This window comes from Saimiri boliviensis, chromosome 9 (genome assembly GCF_048565385.1).
Source record: "Saimiri boliviensis isolate mSaiBol1 chromosome 9, mSaiBol1.pri, whole genome shotgun sequence".
Classification (NCBI taxonomy): domain Eukaryota; kingdom Metazoa; phylum Chordata; class Mammalia; order Primates; family Cebidae; genus Saimiri; species Saimiri boliviensis.
Window position 1 is genome coordinate 36,039,948 of NC_133457.1, and position 18,951 is coordinate 36,058,898.

The 18,951-nt window shown below is 39.7% G+C and overlaps 1 long non-coding RNA gene and 1 pseudogene across 8 annotated transcripts in view; one reads left to right on the forward strand and one right to left on the reverse strand.

The window, feature by feature from the left end:
• Positions 1 to 18,951, forward strand: part of LOC141585622 (uncharacterized) — a 998,130-nt gene that overhangs the window by 57,824 nt on the left and 921,355 nt on the right. The window lies entirely within an intron of this gene.
• LOC120368350 (U6 spliceosomal RNA) lies at positions 7,560 to 7,657 on the reverse strand (annotated as a pseudogene).

Genomic DNA, 18,951 nt, shown 5'->3' on the forward strand with positions numbered 1-18,951 from the left:
AAATCTTGATGTGGTAATTTTTTGGTATTGTATATAGGGTCTAACTAGCAAAGTACATAGCATTTTGTGACTTTCACATTGATTTTTTAACATAGTTTATTTTTATAATTTTATGTAAAATTGATTTAAAAACAATTATCTCTATGTGATTAAACATTTTAAGTGGACAATTGATGTATAGAACAAAACAGATGGCATATTTTCCCAAGAAAAGTTGTGTGCCTTGTATATTTTAAATTCTGTAAGGTACAACAGGGTAAAATAATCAAAATTACACTTAAATAATAAAAAAAATTGCACTCAAAATAGATGCATTTTTAAAGGTTTAATTGATTGCAATTTTAGGTAAAGTCCAAATGCTATTTTTTTTTAAAATTCCCTCTATGAAGGGCTTTATAATGTGCTTATTTGAAGTGTTATTCAACTGTGGTCAAAACAAGAAGAAAATATAAATCAGGCTTTATTTAAGTGTATGACACTGCAATGAACTAGAAAATACTAGAAAAGTGAATACTAGAAAAGTGACAATTGACAAATTGTTGTCACAAAGTTCCAGGAATATCTGTGAGCAGTCAAGTTAGGAGCAGAATTTAAAAAAATGCAGTGAATGTTTCTGTGCAATCGTATTGCTAAATATTGCAGAGTCAAATACATTTCCCATTTCCTATTATACTTTTACTTTGTTATTCTCCTATCTTCAGTATACAAAATCATTTGAATGCAGTGTAGGTGCTGTAAGAATGCCTTTAAGCCAGATATTGCTATAACAGTATCTAAAAGTAAAAGGAATTTGAATTCCCTTGTTCTTTTTTTTTTTTTTTTTTTTTGAGATGGAGTTTCGCTCTTGTTACCCAGGCTGGAGTGCAATGGTGCGATCTCGGCTCACCGCAACCTCCGCCTCCCGGGTTCAGGCAATTCTCCTGCCTCAGCCTCCCGAGTAGCTGGGATTATAGGCACGCCACCATGCCCAGCTAATTTTTTGTATTTTTTAGTAGAGATGGGGTTTCGCCATGTTGACCGGGATGGTCTCAGTCTCTTGACCTCATGATCCACCCACCTCGGCCTCCCAAAGTGCTGGGATTACAGGCTTGAGCCACCGCGCCCGGCCCCCTTGTTCTTTTTATATGTTTAATGATGCCAAAGTTGACCATGGAAAGACCTGTGTATCTTGACCTTCCTCAAGCTGAGTTTATCCTGATCTCTGTGATGGCTCATAATTTCTCAAAAACTCCCATAATCTATATGGCTCTAAGTTTAGTGGGAAATTCCCAAAATCTTAGAATAAATTTATTTAAACAATCTTTCAACTATTTGTTAGACTGGCCTTCGCTATGTATCTTAAAATCTTACATTGAAATGTTATTTTCAGGCCGGGCGCGGTGGCTCATGCCTGTAATCCCAGCACTTTGGGAGGCTGAGGCGGGTGGATCACAAGGTCAAGAGATCGAGACCATCCTGGTCAACATGGTGAAACCCTGTCTCTACTAAAAATACAAAAATTAGCTGGGCATGGTGGTGTGTGCCTGTAATCCCAGCTACTCAGGAGGCTGAGGCAGGAGAATTGCCTGAACCCAGGAGGCAGAGGTTGCGGTGAGCTGAGACCACGCCATTGCACTCCAGCCTGGGTAACAAGAGCAAGACTCCATCTCAGGAAAAAAAAAAAAAAAAGAAAAGGAAAGAAAAGAAATGTTATTTTCAGAGTAATCACCTTGGAAGATTCTATATTCATGTCAGTGTTGCTCAAATAATTTTTGGACTTGTGTGTGTGTGTCTGTGTAATTATCTTTTGTGTAGATTCAGTGATGGGAAATTTTTATTCTGAGGATAAATCCTTTTGTTCTTTCCTTTTTATGTAAAACTTTCCTCTGACATGAATTTTAAATGTCTGTTGAATATTCTGTTATGTAGTCCTGCCCACATATAGGCAGTTTATAATTTTCGGATAAACATCCTAGCTTTTTTTTTTGAGACAGTCTTGCTGTCACCAGGTGCCAGACTGGAGTGTAGTGGTGCGATCTCGGCTCACTGCAACCTCTGCGTCCCCGGTACAAGCAATACTCCTGTCTCAGCCTCCCAAGTAGCTGGGACTACAGGCACGTACCACCACGACCAGCTAATTTTTGTATTTTTTAGTAGAGACTAGTTTCACCATGTTGACCAGGATGGTCTCTATCTCTTGATCTTGTGACCTGCCTAACTTGGCCTCCCAAAGTACTGGGATGACAGGCGTGAGCCACCACGCCTGGCCACTTCCTAGTTTTGATAGCAATAGGAGGAAGTTAAATTCTAGTCAGACAGGGGCAGGCCCCTGACAAAACCCCACCTTTGAGCCAAAAAGTCTGAAACCCTTGGCGCAAGGTGAGAACTTCCATTCCTGTGTGCCTGCTCTCTCCTGATTTGTTCTTTCTGAATAATTTTTTTTTTTAAACCAATGCAATGTTGCCTTTTCCAAAAATACCTATGTTCTGTCCCATCCGCATCCTGTGCCCATAAAGGCCTCAGACTCAGCAGGCAGAGAGGAGAAGTGGCTAGATGTTGGGGAGAAGTAGCTAGATGTTGAGGAGGGGTGACTTTGGCTTTAGAGACAGTGGTTGGATGAGGCAACTTGACTTGAGAAGAGAGCCAGAGAGGCAGCTTGACTTCAGGGGAGAGCAACCTTTCCTTCCTCTTCTCTTTCCAGCTCTCCTCTCCACTGACAGACACTTTAATCACTCAATAACAGTCTCCAGCTTCACTGTCCTTCAATTCTTGGGCACCAACCAAGAATTCAGGACACACCAGGTATGAGTACCTAAACAGGCTGTCACACTGACCCTTTGCCCTCAGTGGCTTAGGGCAGCTGCCACACACAACAAGGCAAAGGGCCTGCTAAGCTGATAAGTTGTCTGCAGATGGTGGAGCCAAGAGAGCATTGTAACATGCCCTCTGGGGCACTGGGGTTGCAGGCACACCGACCTGAATGCTGCTGTGGGACTCCATGGAGTTAAGTCCTGCCATTGCTAAAGCAGCTAGGTTCTGTACTTGCTCACGTGTGAGCTCCTTCCTGCAAGGGGTGGGAAGCAAAGGAGACCCAAGTGAGCAGAGTTTGCTCCTGCCAACACCAAAGCAGCTGGCCAGTTCCTGCACTCATTCACTTACGTGCTCCCTCCTGCAAGGGAGGCTGAGTAAATGAGGCACCCCTGTTGTAAGTCCCATGAAGGAGTCAAGACAGTATCCTTTATCAGTTTGATGATTATTGACCACTTCTCTGTATCTTATGATAAAATTCTAAAAGTGAGATTATTGATCAAAAGATCATGAAAAAAACATCAAGTTTCTACACATTGCTTTAGACCAGTGTCCCCAAACTTTTTACACAGGGGGCCAGTTCACTGTCCCTCAGACCGTTGGAGGGCCGCCACATACTGTGCTCCTCTCACTGACCACCAATGAAAGAGGTGCCCCTTCCTGAAGTGCAGCAGGGGGCCAGATAAATGGCCTCAGAGGGCTGCATGTGGCCTGCGGGCCATAGTTTGGGGACACCTGCTTTAGAGTATTAATAAGAACTAAGTCCAATTTGAATCACGTGAACTCCTTGGATTACAGCAGATAGGGGTGGGCAGGAATTGAAAGATAAAAATATTTTTCTACTTTACTTAGAGATTAGGTGAGGTTATAGCCATTCACTTATCTATTAAACAGAGTCATTGTTTATGCTTCCTTGTTATCATAGAATAACTTTTTTTCATAGTTGATGTGTATGATTTCCCTAATTTGTTGTTCTTCTTCTCTTTTTTTTTTTTTAATTATACTTTAATTTCTAGAATACATGTGCAGAATGTGCAGGTTTGTTGCATAGGTATACATGTACCATAGAGGTTTGCTGCACCCATCAACCTGTCATCTACATTACGTGTTTCTCCTAATGCTCTCCATCCCTTCATCCCCCAAGCCCCTGCTATCCCTCCTCTAGCACCCCACCCCCTGACAGGCCCCAGTTTGTGATGTTCCCCTCCCTGTGTCCATGTGTTCTCATTGTTTAGGTCCCACTTATGAGTGAGAACATGCAGTGTTTGGTTTTCTATTCCTGCATTAGTTGGCTGTGAATGATGGTTCCCAGCTTCATCCATGTCCCTGCAAAGGACATGAGCTCATCCTTTTTCATGGCTGCATAGTATTCCCTGGTGTATATGTGCCACATTTTCTTTATCCCGTCTATCATTGATGGACATTTGTGTTGGTTCCAGGTCTTTGCTATTGTGAACAGTGGTGCAGTAAACATATGTGTGCATGTGTTTTTATAGTAGAATGATTTATAATCCATTGACTATATACCCAGTAATGGGACTGCTGGTTCAAATGATATTTCTGGCTCTAGATCCTTGAGGAATTGCCACACTGTCTTCCACAATGGTTGAACTAATTTACACTCCCACAAATTGTATAAAAGTGTTCCTATTTCTCCACATTATCGCCAGCATCTCTTGTTTCCTGACTTTCTAATGATCGCCATTCTAACTGGCATGAGATGGTATCTCATTGTGATTTTGATGTGCATTTCTCTAATGACAAGTGATCATGAGCATTTTTTTTCATATTTTCATATGTTTGTTGGCTGCATAAATGTCTTCATTTGAAAAGTGTCTGTTCATATCCTTCACTCACTTTTTGATGGTTTTTTTTTTTTTTGTAAATTTGTTTGAGTTCCTTGTAGATTCTGGATATTAGCCCTTTGTCAGATACATAGATTGCAAAATTTTTCTCCCATTCTGTAGGTTGACTGTTCAATCCAATGATATTTTCTTTTGCTGTGCAGAAGCTCTTTAGTTTAATTAGATCCCATTTGTCAATTTTGGCTTTTGTTGCCATTGCTTTTGGTGTTTTAGTCATGAAGTCCTTGCCCATGCCTATGTCCTGAATGGTATTACCTAGGTTTTCTTCTATGGTTTTTATGGTTTTAGGTCTTATGTTTAAGTCTTTAATCCATCTTAAGTTAATTTTTGTATAAGTGTGGTATGAGGAAGGGGTCCAGTTTCAGTTTTCTGCATATGGCTAGTCAGTTTTGCCAACATCTTTTATTAAATAGGGAATCCTTTCCCCATTGCTTGTTTCTGTCAGGGTTGTCAAAGATCAGATGGTTGTAGATATGTGGCATTACTTCTGAGGCGTCTGTGTTGGTCTATATCTCTGTTTTGGTACCAGTACCATGCTGTTTTGGTTACTGTAGCCTTGTAGTATAGTTTGAAGTCAGGTATCATGCTGTCTTCTGCCTTTGTCTTTTTTCTAAGTATTTCTAGGCTATGTGGGCTTTTTTTTGGGTTCCATATGAAATTTAAAGTAGTTTTTTTCTAAATCTGTGAGGAAAGTCAATGGTAGCTTGATGGGGATAGCACTGAATCTATAAATTACTTTGGGCAGTATGGCCATTTTTATGATATTGATTCTTCCTATCCATGAGCATGGAATGTTTTTTCATTTGTTTGTGCCCTCTGTTACTTCCTTGAGCAGTGGTTTGTAGTTCTCCTTGAAGAGGTCCTTTGCATCCCTTGTAAGTTGTATTCCTAGGTATTTTATTCTCTTTGTGGCAGTTGTGAATGGGCGTTCGTTCCTGATTTAGATCTCTGTCTATTATTGGTGTATAGGAATGCTTGTGATTTTTGCCCATTGATTTTGTATCCTAAAACTTTGCTGAAGCTGCTTATCAGCTTAAGGAGATTTTGGGCTGATTTGATGGGAATTTCTAAATATACAGTCATGTCATCTGCAAACAGAGACAATTTGACTTCCTGTCTTCCTATTTGAATACGTTTATTTCTTTCTTTTGCCTGAATCCCTGGCCAAAACTTCCAATACTATGTTGAATAGGAGTGCTGAGAGAGGACATCCTTATCTTGTGCCAGTTTTCAAAGAAAATGCTTCCAGCTTTTGCCCATTCAGTATGATACTGGCTGTGGTTTTGTCATAAATAGCTCTTACTATTTTGAGATACGTTCCATCAATACCTAGTTTATTGAGAGTTTTTAGCATGAAGTGGTGTTTAATTTTATTGAAGGCCTTTTCTACATCTATTACAATAATAATGTGGTTTTTGTTCTGTTGATGTGATGGATTGTGCTTTTTTATTTGCGAATGTTGAACCAGCCTTGCATTCCAAGGATGAAGCCAACTTAATCATGGTGAATAAGCTTTTTGATGTGCTGCTGGATTTGGTGTGCCAGTATTTTATTGAGGATTTTTGCATCAATGTTCATCAGGGATACTGGCCTGAAATGTTCTTTTTTGTTGTGTCTCTGCCAGGTTTTGGTATCAGGATGATGCTGGCCTCATAAAATGAATTAGACAGGATTTCCTCTTTTTGTATTGTTTGGAATAGTTTCAGAAGGAATGGTACCAGTTCCTCTTTGTACCTCTGGTAGGATTTGGTTGTGAGTTCGTTTATTCCTGGGCTTTTTGTTGGTTGGCAGGCTATTAATTACTGCCTCAATTTCAGAACTTGTTATTAGTCTATTCAGGGATTCGACGTCTTCCTGGTTTAGTCTTGGGAGGCTGTAGGGGTCCAGGAATTTATCCATTTCTTCTAGATTTCTAGTTTGTTTGCGTAGAGGTGTTTAGAGTATTCTCTGATGGTGGTTTGTATTTCTGTGGGATCAGTGTTTATATTTCCTTTATTATTTTGTATTGTGTCTATTTGATTCTTCTCTCTTCTTTATTTTTTATTGCATTTTAGGTTTTGGAGTACATGTGAAGAACATGCAAGATTGTTGCATAGGTACACACATAGCAGCGTGATTTGCTGCCTTCCTCCCCTTCACCTATATCTGGCATTTCTCCCCATGCTATCTCTCCCCAACTCCCCACCCTCCGCTGTCCCTCCCCTGTTTCCTCTCAACAGACCCCAGTGTGTGATGTTCCCCTCCCTGTGTCCGTGTGTTCTCATTGTTCAACACCCACGTATGAGTGAGAATATGTGGTGTTTGATTTTCTGTTCTTGTGTCAGTTTGCTGAGAATGATGGTTTTCAGGTTCATCCATGTCCCTACAAAGGACACGAACTTATCATTTTTGATGGCTACATAATATTCCATGGTGTGTATGTGCCACATTTTCCCTGTCCAGTCTATCATCGATGGGCATTTGGGTTGCTTCCAGGTCTTTGCTATTGTAAACAGTGCTGCAGTGAACATTTGTGTGCATGCGTCCTTATAGTAGAACGATTTATAATCCTTTGGATATATACCCAGTAATGGGATTGCTGGGTCAAATGAAATTTCTATTTCTAGGTTCTTGAGGAATCACTGCACTGTCTTTCCTTCTTTATTAGTCTGGCTAGCTATCTGTCTGTTTTGTTAATCTTTTCAAAAACTAGCTCTTGGTTTCACTGTTTTCTTTGTAGGGTTTTTCATGTGTTTATCTCCTTTAGCTCTGCTCTGATCTTAGTTATTTCTTGTCTTCTGCTAGCTTTTAAATTTGTTTGCTCTTGCTTCTCTAGTTCTTTTCATTGTGATGTTAGGGTGTCAATTTTAGATCTTTTCTCCTTTCTCCTGTGGGCTTTTAGTGCTATAAATTTCCCGCTAAACACCAAAAAATATGGAGCACTTTATGAATTTGCATGCCATCCTTGCACAGGGGCCATGCTAATCTTCAATGTATCAGTGGCAGTTGTGAATGGGCGTTCATTCTAGTTTTAGTATATGTGCTGCCAAAGCGAGCACCTAATTTGTTCTTATTATAGAGGATCCAACATATACCTTTGTGATATTATCAGTTTGTAGATCGTAGTTGAAGCTGCATATATATAAATGACATGATCTAGGAAGAATGTGTGGTGGAGAAAGAAAGAGTTAAAAATGGAACTGTGGAGAATAACAACATTTAAGTTTCAGGCATTTAAACAAGTCTTTTTCCTGCAGATTAGGAAGGAGTAATCGACCAAGTGAGAGACAACCAGAGAGTGAAGAACTCCAGGAAAAGAGAACATTTCAACTGTGATAGATGTATCAGGGATGTCAAATGCATCAAAAAGGTCCAGGAAGATAAGAATGGAAAAATACAATGTTTATTAACACAATTGTTCTATTCCATTCATGAGACTAGGGTCAGTAGAGAAATGTGTGAGATAATGGAAAGGGGAGACTGACTGGAAGATGAGGATGCAGATGCAGAAACCATACATGGAGACACATTTTTCAGAAAGTTTGAAGGGAAGAGAAAAAGCAACAACAGAGGTGGTTATTACTTTTGGCTTTTACCTAAGTAGAGGTTTTCTTTCTTTCTTTCTTTCTTTTTATTTTTTCTTTCTTTCTTTCTTTTTTTTTCTCTCTCTCTTTCTTTCTTCCTTCTTTTTTTTCCCTTGTTTTCTTGCTTTCTTCTTTTTTGAGACAAAGTCTCACTCTGTTACTCAGGCTGGAGTGCAGTGGGGTGATCTCAGTTCAGTTCAACCTCCGCCTTCTGGGTTCAAACTATTCTTCTGCCTCAGTCTCCCAAGTAGCTGGGATTACAGACGTGTGCCACCACGCCCAGCTAATTTTTGTATTTTTAGTAGAGATAGGGTTTCACCATGTTGGCCAGGCTGGTCTTGAACACCTGACCTCATGATCTTCTCTCTTGGGCTTCCAAAGTGCTGGGATTATAGGCGTGAGCCACTACACCTGGCTCGAGAAGGGAGATAATATTTGAATAAATTCCTGAGTGATGACTCCTCATTTTTTTCTGTAAAATAGGAGATGATGCTATGGCCTAAGAGTAAGGAGTGTGGTGGAGTAGGAAGAACTTGCAGTGAGTGAAGGTATTTTTAAAAGGCCACAGTGCAGCGTGTGGGAGAGAACTGTCTACGAATGCACAGGATGGAAAGATAGAGCCGAAAGCTCATTTACCCTAGAAATTATGAATTTGTAGTGACACCAATCCATGAAAAATGGGCCAACTGTGAACCCCATGAGGACTGGATCCACGTCTGTCCTGTTCAGCAATACACCCTCCAAATCTACCAGGGAATCTTGCACATAATAAGTATTTTTGAATGAATAAATGTAATTTTCTGGATAATACTCAGCCTGATATGGGAGATGAGGTAGCAGAAAATTTTCTCTTAAACCTGAGTGTTTTATGTTGGTAGATTCACTAGAATGTATTGCTAAAAGTGGTTGTATAAACCATTGTATTTGGTTTACATAGTGAGAAAAGAACAACCTGTTTGAATCAGACATCGGATCATGATAGTTACATTGGGTGAGGGCAAGCAGGGACTCAGTAAAGGGACCTGGTAGAGAAAGCAGAATCTATAGGTTTGAACATAACATTGTGGCTCAGGGTCAGTGATTTTAGGAATTGATTTCATGAAAGGTATGTCCAAAGCTGCATTTCAAGTCTTAGGATTAAATTTTGGAGAGATCTTGAGAAACACGAAAAGGTCTCTAAAATCCGAATAAGATTCTAAAGTAAAGAATATCAATACAGGGCAGCACAGAAAATAATCTGAGCTTTAAGTAATAGGAACCATTCAGATGGTGGCTTCAGACAAGCACTAGGTGTTAGAAACTCAGAGATGGGCAGATAATCCAGTTTCTGAGGGATTGGAGCATAAAGCAGGGACTCTAGATAAGAATGGGGTACCTAGGAACTTAAGATGGTTTTATTCATCCATACTTGTGACTAATACTTATTGAAAAACATATAAGGCACTGTGTAAGACATGAAAAAAAGTTAGGCACTGGGAATTAATACCACAGCACAGTAATTAAATAATTGGAATATTGAGTTTAGAAATGGTACAGCTGCAAGAATGACTTATAGTTGATCCACTATCAGCGGGGGGCAGATCCTCAGGCAGGACATACGTGCATCAGCCCAGTTGCTTAAGTTGTGGACTGCTAAGCAAGCTAGTACAGTCACTTCTTTTAGATTGCTTTGGAAAATTCTCTTTTGGTTTAAGGCAGTTGAGTTGAGCAAGGAAACAAGCTTTAAGATTAAAGTACTGTTTTCCAAAGAGGCTTGATTCTGTGGACCCAAATGACAAGACAGTTTCTGGTTAAATCTCACAAAGTTCTAACCCTCTAAAAAGAAAAATATTTTTCAAAAAGACTTAAGTCATTCTAACAGGTAAGAACAACCTTCCATATACATGACAACCAAAACTTTATTATCTCATGGGAAAAAGATCTTCCCCCACCTAGTCTGGCAAATATTATTTACAATTTTCTTTACAATGGGTACAAATACTCAACATTCCACCATCACTCTTTATTAGTATAGATGAGAACATATGGGACTATGGTGTGACTCAGTTCATTAAGATCTTTATTATTTTGATCAGTGAAAGGAGGGTCGGGGATGCATTTTAAAAGAGCGTATTTCTTAGAGAGAGAAGGGAATGTTACTAATAGATGAGTAAGTCAAAAAAAGGAGAAGGATGTAGGATTCCTACCAACTATCTGATTATTTTAAAAAGTCTACCTTGTAAGGGAGATAGAATCAAAATTCTTGAGTGGTCTCTATCCTATGCTCTTTGAAGTGATAACTATCTTTTTGCATTATGCCAATGGTGTTCCTGCTCACAGATTACAAATTCCCTGGTTAATGTGCTGAAAACTTGTTTTGCTGCACATAAAGCCCAATAAAATCATTGATTTCTACAATATTTGTATGGTGAAGCTCAATTCAATGAATAAATAAAAAAAATGAATAAATGATAAATGAACTGAAACATAGTAAATTAATAAAACCTCAATGTAATATGCCTTTCAATATGTTCAGGAGGGAGAGTTTCAACTGTTAAATTGATTGCAGTTAAATGAATTAAAAAAATAAATTTTAAAATGCTCCATTATTTATTAAAGTACTTTAGTACCTCATTAATCTATTTTAGATCACTCAGGCCCATAAGTGCCTATTGTCAAAAGCTGATTAAGTGTGAGGAATTGCTTTTCATACCCTAGAGTGGACTGAATACAGTAATGCTTCTCAAAGTGCTAAGGTCAAGTCTGTTGGGTATAAAGTGAGTGTCTTCAAAGCTTGAAAACTTTTTGAAGGGAATATTGGGAGGATTTTTCCCCCCATATTTAGGTAGTCACATTTTAAAAATACCTATAAAAAAGGAAATAAATATCTAAAACATCTAGATTTTAAAGTATCCCATTTGACTCCTTTCCAAAGCCCTCTTAAGACTAGACATATCGGTGGGCCAATTTAAAAGATTTCCTGATTTAAAAGGCAGTTGCAACAACTTTTATTTTTCTTGGTAACAGTATTGTTCTTTCTAGTGGCTTAATCTCTATTCCTGTTAGTCACTTGCATCTTCTTTTCCCAGTCTCAACTTCCAGAGGTAAATTCCCAGCGACTTTCTGCTGAGTCTTCTCCCGTTCTAGTAGTGAGTCCTGTTGACAAGATCAAGTCATCCCATGCTGGCTGACTCTCTTCAGAGCAATCTTCTTATCAGTGTCCTCCTACAAAGTCTACTCCCTAGCCTCTTTTTTTTTTTTGGGGGGTCTTGATATTTCCAAGATGCTGGGGGAGGTGTGAGAACCCCAGCACCAGGAAATGGTTGACTAGCGAGTTGTAAAAAGAATTTACCAGCAACAGTATAGGTTTGAAAAAGGGAAGTTTATTGGAAGGGAGGAATGCTGCAAAAGAGTGCAGTGGAGCGCCTCAGTGAGAGGACTTAGGGGTATTTATGAACCTTAAGGCAGGAGCTTAGGGTTGTAGAGTTTCAGCATGACATTTCAGAGGAGTATAGAAATTTTAGTTACTTATAAAAGTTGAAAGAGTCCTGGAACCAGATTCAACCAGGTATTCTTTGTTCCCTTCTAAATTTCTCAGATAAGAAGGTTTGCCTCTGGGTGGTCTGTTTGATGATCAACAGGTGATTTCTGCTCCCTCACAAGGGGTCTATGAGTCACCAGACAGGCTTTGTTTGTCATTTTATAAATTCTATATATGAAGAGGGTGGGGTTTGTATCACTCATTTTAGTATCCTACTGGCAAAACCCACTCTATATGACACTTAATTAAAGTCGCCTGAAATATACTTAAAAACCAATAACGAAATACATCTAAAATGACATTTATGTAGTGATGTTTATTATTGACTTTCTTTCTTCTTCTTCTTTTTTTTTTTTAAGATGGTCTCGCTCTGTTGCCCAGGCTGGAGAGCAGTGGTGTGATCTCAGCTCACTGCAATCTCCACCTCCTGGGTTCAAGTGATTCTCATGCCTCAGCCTCCAGAGTATTCTTGGGATTACAGGCACCCACCACCATGCCCAGCTAATTTTTGTATGTTTAGTAGAGAGTTTCTGCCATGTTCATTGGCCAGGCTAGTCTCTAACTCCTGGCCTCAAGTGATCTGCCTGCTTTAGCCTTCCAAAGTGCTGGGGTTGCAAGCATGAGCCACCGCACCTGGCTGATAGTTGATATTTTATATGAAACTTGTTTTTGTCTTTCTACAAGCTTGTAGATTTTTTTCCTCCCAATTGTTTTTTCCTCCAAAGTTTTAAAAATTTTACAATGATATGGTTTGGTAATGATATTTTAATCCATTGTATTGGATATTTTGTGGGCCCTTTTAATTTGGAAACTTTCAGTTCTGAGACATTTTCTTGAAATAGTTCTTGAAAAACTGCCAGACCTCTGCTTCGTTTTTTTCTTTTCCTTCTGGAAATCTTGTTTTTAAGATATGAGAACCTCTAAACCACTCCTCCAATTTTGTTGTATTTTTTATTTTCAACTCTATCATTTGTTCCGCATTCTGGGAGATTTCCTCAGCTTTATATTCCACTGCATCCTTCCACTGAATTTTTTATTACTTCCTGTTCTGTTTTGAATTTTGAGAACTCTCTCCTCAACATAGTGTTCCTGGCCAAAAAAAAAAAAAAAAAGAGGGCTTTCTTTTGGTCCTCTATTTTTTACAGCCATGTAACACCACACTGTCTAATTTTTGTATTTTTAATAGAGATAGGGTTTCACCATGTTGGCCAGGCTGGTATTGAACTCCTAACCTCAAGTGACCTGCCCACTTTGGCCTCCCAAAGTGCTGGAATTACAGGTGTGAGCCGACACACCCTGCCTATTATTGACTCAAATATCATAAATTTCTAGAGGATGAAGTTTTCTTATAATCTTGCATTATGGTCTACTTTGTTTTATTAGACAGCACTAATTTGACAACCACTTGTTTTCTTTCTTTCCTTGTCTTGGATGTAAGAACTTGAGCTAAAATTTTGTGATCCATTGCAGCACATTCTTTTTCATTGCTTTTCTTTTCTTTTTTTTTTTATTATTATTATTATTATTTTTTATTGCATTTTAGGTTTTGGGGTACATGTGATGAACATGCAAGATTGTTGCATAGGTACACACATGGCAATGTGCTTTGCTGCCTTCCGTCCCCTCACCTGTATCTGTCATTTCTCCCCATGCTATCTCTTCCCACCTCCCCACCCCCCCGCCCCTCCCCCATTTCCCCCCAACGGACCCCAGTGTGTAGTGCTCCCCTCCCTGTGTCCATGTGTTCTCATTGTTCAACACCCGCCTATGAGCGAGAATATACGGTGTTTGATTTTCTGCTCTTGTGTCAGTTTGCTGAGAATGATGGTTTCCAGGTTCATCCATGTCCCTACAAAGGACGTGAACTCATCGTTTTTGATGGCTGCATAATATTCCATGGTGTATATGTACCACATTTTCCCTATCCAGTCTATCATCATTGGGCATTTGGGTTGGTTCCAGGTCTTTGCTATTGTAAACAGTGCTGCAATGAACATTCGTGTGCACGTGTCCTTGTAGTAGAATGATTTATAATCCTTTGGATATATACCCAGTAATGGGATTGCTGGGTCAAATGGGATTTCTATTTTTAGGTCCTTGAGGAATCGCCACACTGTCTTCCACAATGGTTGAATTAATTTACATTCCCACCAACAGTGTAAAAGTGTTCCTATTTCTCCACATCCTCTCCAGCATCTGTTGTTTCCCGATTTTTTAATGATCGCCATTCTAACTGGTGTGAGATGGTATCTCAATGTGGTTTTGATTTGCATTTCTCTGATGACCAGTGATGATGAGCATTTTTTCATATGTTTGTTGGCCTCCTGTATGTCTTCTTTTGTGAAGTATCTGTTCATATCCTTCACCCATTTTTGAATGGGCTTGTTTGTTTCTTTCTTGTAGATCTGCTTTAGTTCTTGGTAAATTCTGGATATCAGCCCCTTGTCAGATGGGTAGGCTGCAAAAATTTTTTCCCATTCTGTTGGTTGCCGATTCACTCTACTGACTGTTTCTTTTGCCGTGTAGAAGCTGTGGAGTTTGATTAGGTCCCATTTGTCTATTTTGGCTTTTGTTGCCATTGCTTTTGGCGTTTTGGTCATGAAGTCCTTGCCTACACCTATGTCCTGAAGCTGTGCGGTTCTGAGTTAGTTTCTGCATTCTGAGTTCTAACTCGATTGCACTGTAGTCTGAGAGACTGTTTGTTATGATTTCTGTTCTTTTGCATTTGCTGAGGAGTGATTTATTGCCAATTATGTGGTCAATTTTAGAGTAGGTGTGATGTGGTGCTGAGAAGAATGTATATTCTGTGGATTTGGGGTGGAGAGTTCTGTAAATGTCTATTAGGTTTGCTTGTTCCAGGTCTGTATTCAGGTCCTGGATATCCTTGTTGATTTTCTGTCTGGTTGATCTGTCTAATATTGACAATGGGGTGTTAAAGTCTCCCACTATTATTGTGTGGGAGTCTAAGTCTCTTTGTAAGTCATTAAGAACTTGCCTTATGTATCTGGGTGCTCCTGTATTGGGTGCATATATATTTAGGATCGTTAGCTCTTCTTGTTGCAGTGATCCTTTTATCATTATGTAATGTCCTTCTTTGTCTCTTTTGATCTTTGTTGCTTTAAAGTCTATTTTATCAGAGATGAGAATTGCAACTCCTGCCTTTTTTTGCTCTCCATTTGCTTGGTAGATCTTCCTCCATCCCTTTATTTTGAGCCTTTGTGTATCCTTGCATGTAAGATGGGTTTCCTGGATACAGCACACTGATGGGTTTTGGCTTTTTATCCAATTTGCCAGTCTGTGTCTTTTGATTGGGGCATTTAGTCCATTGACATTTAGGGATAGTATTGTTATGTGTGAATTTGATGCTGTCATTTTAATGCTACCTGGCTGTTTTGTTGGTTAGTTGATGCAGATTCTTGATTGTGTTGATGCTCTTTTACCATTTGGTGTGTTTTTGGAGTGGCTGGTACTGGTTGTTCCTTTATATGTGTAGAGCCTCTTTCAGGAGTTCTTGTAGAGCAGGTTTGGTGGTGATGAAATCTCTGAGTGCTTGCTTGTTCACAAAGGATTTTATTTTTCCTTCACTTATGAAGCTTAGTTTGGCTGGATAGGAGATTCTGGGTTGAAAGTTCTTTTCTTTAAGGATGTTGAATATTGGCCCCCAATCTCTTCTGGCTTGTAGGGTTTCTGCTGAGAGATCTGCTGTGAGTCTAATGGGCTTCCCTTTGTGGGTAACCTGACCTTTCTCTCTGGCTGCCCTTAGCATTTTCTCTTTCATTTCAACCCTGGTGAATCTGACGATTATGTGCCTTGCGGTTGCTCTTCTTGAGGAATATCTTTGTGGTGTTCTCTGTATTTCCTGGTCTGCCTTGCTAGGTTAGGGAAGTTTTCCTGGATAATATCCTGAAGAGTATTTTCCAGCTTGGATTCATTGTCTTCATCACATTCAGGTACACCTATCAGACGTAGATTAGGTCTTTTCACATAGTCCCACATTTCTTGAAGATTTTGTTCATTCCTTTTTGCGCTTTTTTCTCTGTTCTTGCCTTCTCTTTTTATTTCATTGATTTGATCTTCGACCTCTGATATCCTTTCTTCTGCTTGGTCAATTCGGCTGTTGAAGCTTGTGCATGCTTCACGAAGTTCTCGTGTTGCGTTTTTCAGCTCCATCAATTCACTTATACTCCTCTCTATGCTGTCCATTCTCGACAGCAGTTCGTCCAATCTTTTTTCAAGGTTCCTATTTTCTTTGCGATGGGTTAGAACATGTTCTTTTAGCTCATTGTAGTTTCTTACTACCCACCTTCTGAAGTCTGATTCTGTCATTTCATCACCCTCCTTCTCCATCCGGTCTGGTTCCCTTGCTGGTGAGGAGTTGTGATCCCTTTTAGGAGGAGAGGTGTTCTGGTTTCGGGAGTTTTCATCCTTTTTACGCTGGTTTCTTCCCATTTTTGTGGGTTTATCCACCTGTTGTCTGTCTCTGTCCCAGGAAGTTGGAGCTTTATGAGTTTCCGTTGCACTACTGCCTTTTTTGATTTTTCTTTCAGGTCGGACCTGCCCAGCTAGCAGCACACCTAGCCTCTGCCTGCCCGCAGGGGCTTTGCTGAGCTGCTGTGGGCTCCGCCCAGCTGCCCTGAGCTCTTCCCTGTAGTCCTTTTTATATGGGCGTAGTTAGAACTGTCTCCGCAATGGTGGCCCCGCCTCTGTTATGGTGGACTCTCTCTGTTGTGGCAGGTTGCCTCGGCAACGGCGGGTTGCCTCGGCAACGGCAGCCTGCCTCCCCAGCGGTGGAGAGTCTCAGTAATGGCGGAAGCCCCTCCCCCACGGAGCCCAACAGTCCCGGTTCAGCTGTGCTTGGTTTGAAGGGCTCAACCCAGAGGGTTTCCAATTACTGTTTTTGTTTTCGTTGTTGTTGGGGGTGGAGGGGTGGGACCAACCGAGCCTGATCACCTGGCTCCCTGACTCAGAGTCTTTTCTTTTAAGTTGAACGACCCCGCGTTCTGGTCGCTTGTTGAAAAGGCGCCGGGATCTCCCGTGCTGCGACTCACGGAGTCGGCTCGAACTGCGGCGCCGGCTCCTGGCGGATTTTCTGCCTAGGAATCTCCTGGCCTGACTCGCTATTTCAGCTGACTGGGCAGCTCTGCTGTCTCAGGGCTCTGCTCGCCAGCTAAGAGGGCTCCCAGACCAGTGGCTTTTGTACGGAGAACTGCAGCAACAGGGAGTGGTCACAGCAGCCGCGCGGGCGGAATCAGCCCCGCGGGGGCCAAAACAGCCGCACCGGCTGGGACTGCGAAGCTGGCGACCCCTCTGCCTGGGTATCTCCTGGTCTGTGGGCAATAAGAGTTCGTCTGGAAATGCGGCGTCCACTCACCCTCTGCACTTTCACTGGGAGCTGAAGTCCTGAGCTGTTCTTAGGTGGCCATCTTCCCAGCATTCTCATTGCTTTTATTTTCTAGGTTTAACCTTCTCTCTCTCTCCCACCTAAGTTGACTGTTATCTTTCACTTTTCTTCAGAAATCCTTTTAAATTTGTGTCTCTTTATTTTAAGCTGTTTAAAATTTTTTCTTTAAATAAGTTGGCCATATTGGGTATGGAGGTTTCTGCATATGAAACTGTGCTCTAGAATTCAACTTGGAAATTAAAATAATATACTGTGCAGTTTTGAAAAATTCAATTCTAATTTATTTAATCAATCATCTATCTGTACCTGTATGTCTTTCCTCATTTTTTTCAAGGAAATAAAGTGGCTATCAAAAAATAAACAAAATGAGGAAGCACAGTGTTTTGAAAACCATATTTTAAGATATTAATAATATCATGACAAAAATGTTCCATGTTCAAATTTGTCTGGAATTTTTGAGATTTCCTTAAAATTCAATAAAAGTGACTTTTGGGGATGATGTGGGGCTACTATGGTTATGATGCATTATTTCCTCAAAATATTTTAAAGGGAATTTTTTTCATAAAGCATCTATTCATATATATAAAAGTGTTAAAGGAAACCCAGTTGGAGAAATGCTTAACTAGTTAAATATAAATGAGTAGCAGGAGAAAGTAAAACAGAGTAGATTATACTAGAAAAGGGGAGAAAAAGCACTGTAAAGTTTCAAATGATTAAGGTATAAATTTGCTTCTGACCTGCTTGGAGGTCAAGGCAAAAGAGAAACATGGTATACTACATAATTCTCACTGTGCAGGAAGGAAAGAGAATACATTGTTTTCTTGGGGGCAGCCATACTGCTACTGAATTATGACAAATATGTTTCAGCTGGATCTTATCAGATCTTTGGGTCTTCTTTTTGTAGTTATCCTATTGTCAACGTGTGCCTATGGAACAGGAGAATATACTGAGTGAGTTTTACCAGAACCAGTTTTTGTCACTTATTGGAGGTGAGGTCTAGTGAAACAAGTTAAGTGCGAAGCAGCACATGGGAAAGAGGCAGAGTTTGAATATCAGGGAGGTCCAGAAAAGTTAACAGACAATCTCACGTAACCACACTTTTGCAATTCTCTTCTTAGGGTTCAGTTTGAAAACAAAGTCATCAGAGTCAAAAACAGATATCTGTCTGTCTATCTATTTATCTTCTATTTATTCATCTCTCTATTCATTGATTTAAGGGATGCTATATATTCTTAAGGTGTCATTTAATTTTTTTAAAAATTAAAGTGGGATTTTATTGGCATGCATGCAGGTTTATGTGACATGTATTTCACTGAAAAAGGAACCTTTAAATAAAACTGTTGACCCAATCACTAAGTTGACAGAATTCTTCATTTGCCCAGAATGTGGGAGTCAGAATATCTTCTCATAAAAACAAATCACTTTATGAAACTTGTCAGTTTTCTAAAAAGACTGGGTTGACCAATTCTAATTTTTTTTTTCATCAGTCATGGAACTTTACCACTAATTCATAGTTTGTTGATGATATTGTGGAAGAATAATTATGTGCTGTATTTCTTTCTGTCATGAAAATAATTTCTCATTTATCATCCTGTATGAATTATAGCACAGAAGTGCAAATGGAAACTTCAAAAATTAAAGCAAATTTTTAACATTAAGAAATTTTAGATTAGGATGGGTTTAAGCCCAGCCATACCATAAACTTATAATGATTGTGTGAATTTAGGTAATTTATTGAATGTCTCAGGCTGTCACTTTCCACATTTGTAAAATGGAAAAATATTAGTATTTAGCTTACAGGGTTGCAGTGAGGAG